The 9,706-nt window shown below is 35.7% G+C and overlaps 1 non-coding gene and 1 pseudogene across 1 annotated transcript; one reads left to right on the forward strand and one right to left on the reverse strand.

Moving 5' to 3' along the window:
• Window positions 1-462: 462 nt before the first annotated feature.
• Window positions 463-6,343, reverse strand: LOC145050100 (putative alpha-mannosidase At5g13980; annotated as a pseudogene).
• A 1,467-nt stretch (window positions 6,344-7,810) lies between these two features.
• On the forward strand, window positions 7,811-7,917 carry LOC145056137 (small nucleolar RNA R71). Its single transcript, XR_013685672.1, has one exon. It is a non-coding gene; the product is annotated as a small nucleolar RNA R71 (small nucleolar RNA).
• Window positions 7,918-9,706: the final 1,789 nt, after the last annotated feature.

Genomic DNA, 9,706 nt, shown 5'->3' on the forward strand with positions numbered 1-9,706 from the left:
CAACAACTATAGGCAAATTTCTAACTTCTATTGCAGTTCCACTTGGTTGATATTCAATTCCATCAATTACCCTTAGCCATAGCAAGCACAGAATCACAGTTGCCAATGTTACAACTCCAAAAGTTACTCAATAAAACCTCTGGAATTAGACCCTTTATCTCAGCCAAGGGTATAAAAGGAAAATTACTGAAGGATATAGAAATTAGAACCTGAAATACAAGAGAGTGACTGAGGTTTCTCAGCCAAACTGTGGAAGCAATCCCTTCTCAGATATTTAAATGCATCCTAATAGAATATCAAAAGTATGCCCAATTGACGACATATCAACCACACAAAATTTATATTTTCTAAGGAATTTGAATGGAAATCAGATGAGAAGAAAAAACCTAGAAGAGATTGTTGAGAGAGTGTAAGAGGCAAAATTGTAAATTTTGTTTTTCATGAGGCTGTGCAATTGAGCTTTTATACAAAATTGTAACTTCTGTTTTTCATGAGGCTGTGCAATTGAGCTTTTATCTTCATATCAAGTACAAAAATAAAGTTAAAATGATGTTATTTAGTGTGTTAAAGAAACTTGCATGTTGTAGTGTATTACCTTCCTCTTTGCAAATAGTTTATGTAATTCAACACTTGTCATAACTGAAAGATCTTTGTCCTCTCCAACCTAGAGCCAGAAGAAAAAAATATATAAATATACAAATATAATTTTATCGTGTTTCAAAACACAATTAAATGAACTTATGTAATAATAATATAAAGAAGAAGAAGAAGAAAGATTAACCACCTCATATAAGTGTGCTAACCGAAGAAGAATTTTTCCATCTTCCAGCTCCTGAATTAAGAAAATAAAGCTTTTTCTCAAGCTTTGTAGGCTATTTTCAAAGATTCGAATGAAGGAGGGCATTTACGTCTTTTTGCATGGTTTACCTGGAGTGTTAACAATGCTACGTTATCAGGGAGACTGTAGGAGGAATCCATTCCTGAAAATGTGGACACCTGGAAATTTGTCCCTGTTTCCTATAAAATATAATAAAATTAATTGATAAGTAACATTTTTTATGGATTTTTAAAGAAATATTTAACACAAAAAAATATTCAATCACCTGCTCAGTGAACGCCAAAAGAAGTGGAGAGTATATTTCTTGACCATAGGATCGGCGCCACTTGGCACCCTTTCCAATTGGATCGATCCTAAGATAGTATTTACCTTGAACCTACAAAAAGTTGAAGATTTAATGAGGGGAAGACTCATTACTTTGACTTTTTTATCAATGTCAAAATTAAATTCCCAAATTGAAGGACTTATAGAAAATGCTTATAGTTAATCCTCTACAATCATTACCAACGCAAACTGTTTCATTAAGCGCCTCTGCAACACCTTTTCCATCATCATAAAGCAATCTCCTAAAAAAGAGATTATTCGTGTTTATATATATTATGGCTGATTTAATTTTTTTGATTGTTGATTTTGATGAAAGTGTGAATGGAAAGAAAAGACATACCTATGAAGCATTAACTCCAATTGCCCATCAACAATGCTGGATCCACCTACGGATCTATCTACTAAAAGCAAGAGCTAACTAGTTTCGTCTTTTAGGTAAATTCCAAGATTGACCTTTAGAAATAACACAAGTCTGTGAAACGTTTCTTTAAAATTTTTCCATTAATGGAGCATTGAATATGAATAGCAAAGGGCATGTTGATTCAAAATGACAGTTATCTTGATAATGGATATTGAAAAAAGAAAACATACAGGATAATAATTTCCAGCAATAGGTTGATTCACTTCAAGATCCCAATCCTCTCTATAGTCTCGAATCTGCCACAAAAAAATATAATTTTGATCACATTTTCTTTAAATACCTACTTAGATGTTTAATGGGAGTAATACCCTTTGAAGAAAATCTCTCCCATTAGAATCTATGTAAAATGTTTTATTGCTCTTCATGGTGGTTGTGATCTGAGTAACAATTTCTTTCCCAACTCCATCATCAATAGGTATGGGGCCCACCTGAAAAAGTTGAGATTATCAGTAATGAACAACAATTAGACAGGTAAAGAAAAATGAACTTACTGTAAATTCAACTTCAGCATGCTCCTTATTCTTGAACACTCTAGTGATCTGGACAGAAGGGTAAAATGGTCATTTCAGACGGTTCAATCAGTCCAACAAAGAAAAAAATGAGTTCATATAGCACTACTTTATCCATTACTTGGTAAATCCATGGATTTATTTTATGATGTACTTCATCATATATTGGCCCATTCAAAACCTTTATGGGAGTCTGTAATTTCAATGAAGAATATTAAAATTTAAATCTGGCTATAAAGTATAAACTATAAGACACATAGATATATCAGAAGAAGTTATATAATATATACCTGCTCCTGTGTATCAATAGAATATGTACCATTTGGACGGGAAATATATGCTCCAGATGCCTAAATTAAACAAGTTAGGAGCTCAATTGTTAATATAAAAAACTTGTACCAATAACAGTATTTACAAAATAAAAAATAATAATAATAATAAATGATATAAGGAAAATAAAGTTACCTGCTCTCATGTAGTTCCATCAAATCCGGCATAAAAGTTGTATGATTGCTTCACAGAGGCAGTGATCTTTCATAAACGAAAATAACACAGGTTAGTGCACATTAAAAGAATAAATAACAATACTAATAATAATACATAACTTAACTTACTATATTTTATATAACGTCAAAAAATACGTTCATTTTTGCTAATTTGGGTGATAAACTATTTTATTTTCCAATTAGGTCATTAGCAAAAATAAGATAGTTGGTTGCTATATTATGCAAAAAAAATGAAAGGTAACTATACTTACAGAGCTTCGACTGTTAACATATTGAGAAACCTTTCCTTCACTTCCAGAATAGATTAACTTCAAATTTCCTGTTCCTACTTCTATCCCATCATTTCCTGTTTCAGTATGCTTGTAAAATGCTTCATTTACAGAATTCCAAGCTGCAAAAAATAAATTATATCACTAGATAAATTCTGTTCAAAATTCGAAAATCAATGTATATTATGTAAAATATTGTTAACTTTATTTTTACCTGGCTTTTTGTGCTTGAAATGACGTATGTGGTAAATCCCAGAGGTGGAACAGTTGCTGTAAATGCAAGTGAAAACTTGGGAATTGAGCTTGGTGATTTGCCTGTATATGTAGTGGTGTAGTAGTTTCTAAGGGCAAGAGCATCATTTACTATGGGGAGAAGTTGATACTCTACTTCTTTTCCATTGGAGTCATGGACAACAATATTCTCGCTCACAACCTGTTAGATATTCACATATAATACACATAATATATTATTATTGTTATTATTATCCCAAAAAAAGTGATTTAGATGCAACCAAAAGTTCAAAACCTAAAATGATACTCACTGGAAGTCTTATAACATCAGATCTCTTCCACCCTTCGGAGTTGTAGACAACAACCACCTACAATATAAAAATCAGTATTCCATATTTCCATTTCACATTTATGTAGATATACAGAATATAATAGTTTTTGTTGACTTTCATGGAGAAGATAAAAAAATAAATCATCTCATTACCAATTTTTTGCCAGATGATAGATTCGTTTCAGTTGGAGGGCAATAGCTTATGACAATGATCTTGTAGTTGGCTTTATCTTTGGAGACACCCCACTCTCTGTAAGGTAAATGTCTTCCATCATTAAGTTGGATTCGAGGTGAAGTAATAGGAGGTCCACCAGGTGATCCACAAACCCTAAGAGGTGGTGGTTTGATTCGTGTATAAATCCATCCTAGAAAACCACCCACCACAGCAATTGCTACCTTTACAATCATTGCTACATAGAAGAAGAAGAAGAAGAAGAAAACACTGTAAGAACATGTAAGTATGGGATAGAGCTATTCCAAGAAATTTAATTTGGCTATGTTGAATATATTTGATTTTCTGATAGAATTCTAAGTTTTACAGAGGGATGTGGGTTCTGTAACTACAAACATGTTTTTGAAATTGTGATTCCTCTTGCCTGTAATTTTTTGAAACTTTTATCAACAAGTAATTACAGATCGGGTTTACAGAAAGGACTAAAATACCTGGAAAAAAGTACAGAGCATAAGAAGGAAACAACCAAGAACGCTTGCTCTCCAACGCCAACATCTTCTTGCGTTGTCACATAATGCTATTAGGGTTTCATCTACAATTTATTCTTGAACAACTTCTACTTCCTTAAATTTCTTCAAATCAAAGTTGTTAGGTGTGGGCTATGAGGCAAGAAGAGGCGGTGAGGGTTGGAGACGGTAGAGATGGGTGAGGGGCGGAGATGAACGAGGGGATATGTGAGAGAACTGATGGAAACAAGGTAGAAAAGAAGCTCATGAGTAGTTGTAGTAAGTGGAGTAATTTAGAGGGGAAGCGGATTCGGGACACAGTCGCTGGTGCTGATGAGTCTCAATGGTCGGCGATTAGAGGTGAGCCTGCGGTTGCCAACGAGGTGAGGTGAGAGAGAGAGCAAGGTAAGGAGACGCTAATCAAGTCGTCGATTACAAAGTGCTCGTGTGGAAGGGGTGGAGCGTAGAATCTGCATATGAAGGCACTGAAGAAGACTGATGGCTGAGGAAGACGATGAAAAAGATGCAACGTTGGTGGAGGGTCGACAATGGAAGAGGGTTGACAACCAAGAAAGAGCACAAAGTGGTAGTCGGAGTGTGAGGGGAGTAGTTAGCGGTCGATGTGGGGAGCCAGGGAGGGGAAAGAAGGATCGCCGATTAGGGTAAAGAGGGAAGCGAAAGCGGGTTTTTCTAATTTTGGGGTTTTTCCTTTTCCCGCTTGTAACTAAAGAGCGCGTTTCATTAAAAATTATAAAGCGACATGTTTAGATGACGCACACATTTAATAATAAGTGCCCTTCGTGTTTTTTTTTCTAACACTAGTTTTACGGCACGCAAAAATACGCGTCTTAAATTCTTAAAATTTCTAGAGAGCTGACATTATTTTTAGGTCACATGCTTTTGCGTATTATAAATCACTGCGTGTCATAAATTGCGCGTCGTTAAAGGTCTGTTTTCTAGTAGTGAATCATACTTGGTGTTTGTTTCTCTTGCTATTCTAAAATCGTGTATCTGAAAAATACTAACCAATTCAACAAATTTGGGATTTTAACTTCAAAACAAACCCTAACCAAGAGAATGTATAAATTACAAGTAATGTCAACAATTAAAGGATGAAATACATACCAAATGGAGTTAGAAGACATGAAAATAAAAGAAACTTGGAAGAAAAATGAGGAAAAATCGGTTGTGGGGTTGCTTCCGTGCGTGCGATAGTAAACAAATGGGGACAAAGACTTGCTGTCAAAGTGTTTATGAACTGGTCCCCCATGACTTTTAAAGTCCACGTAGTGGAAGGCAATACCACTACGTGGTTTTTGTAAAAGGCTAACTTGATCATTCTAAATCAGTCCCCGTATTCCATCTACAACCATGACGTGGCGCATCAGCCCACGACGTGAATGATGTCTGGACACAAAATATAATTTAGCTAATAACAATATTTGTTTATTTTCATTGTTTAACAAAACACCCCATAACTAAGTTTTAATAGTATTTTAGATGATGACTTGATAACTTTCCTAATCAAAAACTCAAAAACTAAAAAGAAAAGAAAAGAAAATGCAAACCAAACTCGGGTTGCCTCCCGAGAAGCGCTTCTTTTTGATGTAGTCGTGAGCTGGACTTCGTGCTTCGTACGTTGAATTTTCAGATGAGTCCATCACCAGCTAGATTTTATGCTCCTTTCATCGCCTCCTGTATGTTTGGACTCGTCTAATGTACGCCTTTTTTGAATTTTCCTTTTTAGCCTTCACCTCGTCTATATTAAACTTCCTTTTGATCCCTTTGGTTTCCTCTTTTTCTTCATTCTTATTTAGCTCAATAGGGACCTTCTTTCCTTCACAATTGGAACCGTCTCCTTGGAAGTAGCCTCATCCTCATCACTTGACAACTCATCATTTTCCTCACTCAACAAAGATGTTGGTTTTGTGTAGGAAATGACTTCAACGAAAAACGGAACGAATGCTCTTGGTTTAGTGCGTTCGACTTGATTAATTGTCTTGATTTCTTCTTCAATAAGCTTCTCTAATTCTTCAAGTTCATTATCTTCATCAATATTGAACACTTCACCCTTAACATCATATCCTTGAAATCCATCTTGTATTCCAAAATCTTCCTTATCATCACCAACCCTCAATGTAAGCTTAGATTCATGAACAACACCTAAAGCACCAATGGTATTTAGCAAAGGGCGACCAAGAATGATTGGGATATTTATATCCTCCTTCATATCCATAACGACAAAGTCAACTGGGAAAACAAATTTCCCAATTTTAACAAGGATGTCTTAAACAATTCCCCTCGGATGCGTCACCAAATGATTGGCCATGTGGATGTTCATTTTTGTTCCCTTCATCTTCTGGATATTTAACTGTTAGTAGAACAAAAAAGGCATCAAATTTATGCTAGCCCCGGAATCGGCTAAAGCATAAGTCTTCAAATTGTTTCCAAACTCACATGGAAGAGTGAGGCATCCGGGATCTCCCATCTTCTTAGGTAACTCTCTCATTATAGCCCTTGAACTTTGATCACATAGAATCACCTTAGAATTCTTCTTTAGTTGTTGACGAGTGTCTATCAAGTCTTGTAAAAACTTTTCATATTCGGGAATTTTCGATAATGACTCGACAAAAGGAGTATTAATCGAGATACCCCTCACGTGCTTAATAAACTCCAAATGCTCTCATTCTAGTGGATTAAGACCAGCTCGGGAAGGAAACGGTAGAGGCAGATAATATACTGGAACTGAATCTGAATTTTGTTGTTCAGGTCGGGGTCACATCGTGAACAGAGGAGGTTCACGACATGAATGTGGTAGTTCAGCAACATTCTCATATTCAATTTTCGACTTCTTTAGCCTTGGTCCGGATGGCTTTGGCTCCACTTCTAGGGTTTCTAGGAACTCGGAGATGGCCTCTTCTTCAGTATCAATCATCATTACATGGGATTGAACGTTCTTTTCGGGAAATTGTGAGGACAATTTGTGGCTCACCAAGGTAGTTAGTTGATCAATTTGGACTTCGAGATTATGGATTGATGCTTGACGATTTCTGAATGAAGCTTGTTGGTCAATCATCATTGTTTGCTGTCCTTTCATCATTTTGATGTGTTCCTTTAGCACTGCATCGGTGTTATCATGCCTTTTCTCAAAAGCTGCCATAAATTTGGTCAAAATATTTTCCAAGTATACTTTCTTCTCAGCTGGTGGTTGCTCTTTTTGGTAGAAGCCTCGGCCTGTCTGCTTAAATTTTTCTTCTTTTTTCCCCTTGTACTCATCATATGGCAGCCAATCTTTCTTTGGTTTCCTCCAGTCTTCATCATACTTGTCCCCACTCGAGTAGCAAACTTAAGCCTTCTTGTTCCCATATTCATCCACATGGCAATCTTTAGTCAAGTGTGGCCCACTGCATCGTTCACAACTAACTCTAATTTCATGAATTGATTGGTCCATTTGGGTCAGCCTTCGGTCCATATTATTTAGCATTTCCATCATAGCAGCCGTCTCTTCAGAATGTGCACTCCCAACTCCCCTTACTTCTTCATTCCTTGGATTGTGGTATTCACGAGAATGCTTTGCAAATTCTTCAACTAATTCCTTGACTTCACCCAGATTTTTCTTTGTAAGTGGTCCTTGAGAATCAATGAGTTGCTAGTCATTACATTGACCCCGTCATAGAATATGGACACTTCTTGTTGGATGTTAAGGTCATGTTGAGGATAATTCCTTAACAACCCCTTGTAGCGCTCCCAAGCCTCGTAATGTGACTCCCCCGGGTTTTGCTCAAAATTGGCTAATGCCTTCTTAAGTTTAGTTATCTTGGATGGTGGGCATAGCTGATCTAGAAATTTCTCACGCATTTGAGCCCAAGTAGTGATTGTACATGGTGGTAGCATCCTTAGCAAGACGGTATCTCTATTCACATTCGGTACATTGAAATAATCAGCAATGTCGTTGACTTCATCTAAGTGCTTAAATGCATCCTCATGATCTTTTCCATGGAATGTGATATCCTTCAGTGCAGAAAGGATATGTCCTTTCAGCTTGAATGTGGCAGTGGCAGGAATGGCAACTTGTACTAAACCTGGACCGACATCATCTCTAATTCTCTTTCTGTAAGCTCTCATAGACATTTCTTCAATGTTTTCCATCTCGTTCCTTGGCTCGTTCTTGGGTTCACTTGTATAAAGTCCAAACTCGGCTTCGAATTCGTATTCGGATTCATTCGGGATAGGTATTTGATCTAAGTCTTCAACCTTATTCTTGTCCTTTGAAGATGAACTTGATCCTTCCGTCTTCTTTCCCGACTTCTATGAGAATTCTGTCTTGAGTTCTTGTAAGGGCGTCTTCTTTGGTGTTTGATCTTCTTTCACGTTCTTATCTTTCTTTTTGTGAAGGGCGGACTCTGGGTCTTCAATAGGTGGCACCAAAGGTGTGTTAGAGCCTATGGTCATGAACTCCTGAAATAAAACAAAAATAAAAACCTAAAACTTAACTAAAATAAAATAAAATAAAATAAAATCAAAGAAAACTAGAATTCACAGTTTTCACGTCGTGAGCCTAGAGGTTCACGTCGTGAATCCTGTAACGAAAAGAAAATAATAAAAAAAATTATACTATGCTTGGTAAAATAACTTTTTGCAGGTTTTATCCAAAAAAAGGATCGATTAATCAAAAGCAAATAAATAATTTATAACTAAGTCGTTCCCCGGCAACGGCACCAAAAACTTGATGCGTGCGAATAGCTACACCTAATTTTATTATTTATAACCTAACTACCTTAACTAACTAATTGCACCTAGGCAGTGTACCTAGTCAAAATTATAGAATAGTTGGATAAGTCGGGTGTCGATCTCAGGGAACGGTTTTGATTAATTAATTTATCTACTATTAAATTAACCTAATTTTAGATCAAAGAGGGGGTTTTATCTGATTTTGCAAGACCAGACGAACTTAAATCACATAATTCAATCAATAAATTAAAAACACTCGTGTCTAGTTTGAATCCACTTCTTTATTTATGGTTAGCTAATAATTATGGATTATCAAAGTTGGCCACCAATTATTATGTAATTAGCAATTCAAGTCCAAATTTCCTAATCTTTTTACCAATTTACGAACTACCTTGTATGTTCACACATAAGCAAAACACAGAATTAGTTATTAATTATAGGTGAGCTATGTAAGATTTATCTAAGAAAACACAATTATGGTCATAAATTATGTCCTCTAGCACAGCTAAATTAGTTACTTTTAACACTTATCTAAGATTTGGTCGATCCTAGCTCTAGCAATTCAATGTTCACTAAATCATTAGGTTTCAAGTTCATGTAATTTAATGGTCACTAAGCTACATAGAACATGACTTTAAGCAACTAAGAAACTAAAATAACATGCTAGGTAATGATAATCAAACACAAGCAATTTACCAACTAATCAAATTCAATATTCATTAAGCTAAAACATAATTCAGAAGCTTCATCTAGCAAGACAAGAGCTGCTAGATTCAACTACTCATAGTAACAAGTAAGCAAAAACAAATCAAATTATCAAACATGTTCATAACTATCAAACTAACTAACTAATTATGAACCTTTACTC

This window comes from Lactuca serriola, chromosome 5 (assembly GCF_051521515.1).
Source record: "Lactuca serriola cultivar US96UC23 chromosome 5, Lser_US96UC23_V15, whole genome shotgun sequence".
Classification (NCBI taxonomy): Eukaryota; Viridiplantae; Streptophyta; class Magnoliopsida; order Asterales; family Asteraceae; genus Lactuca; species Lactuca serriola.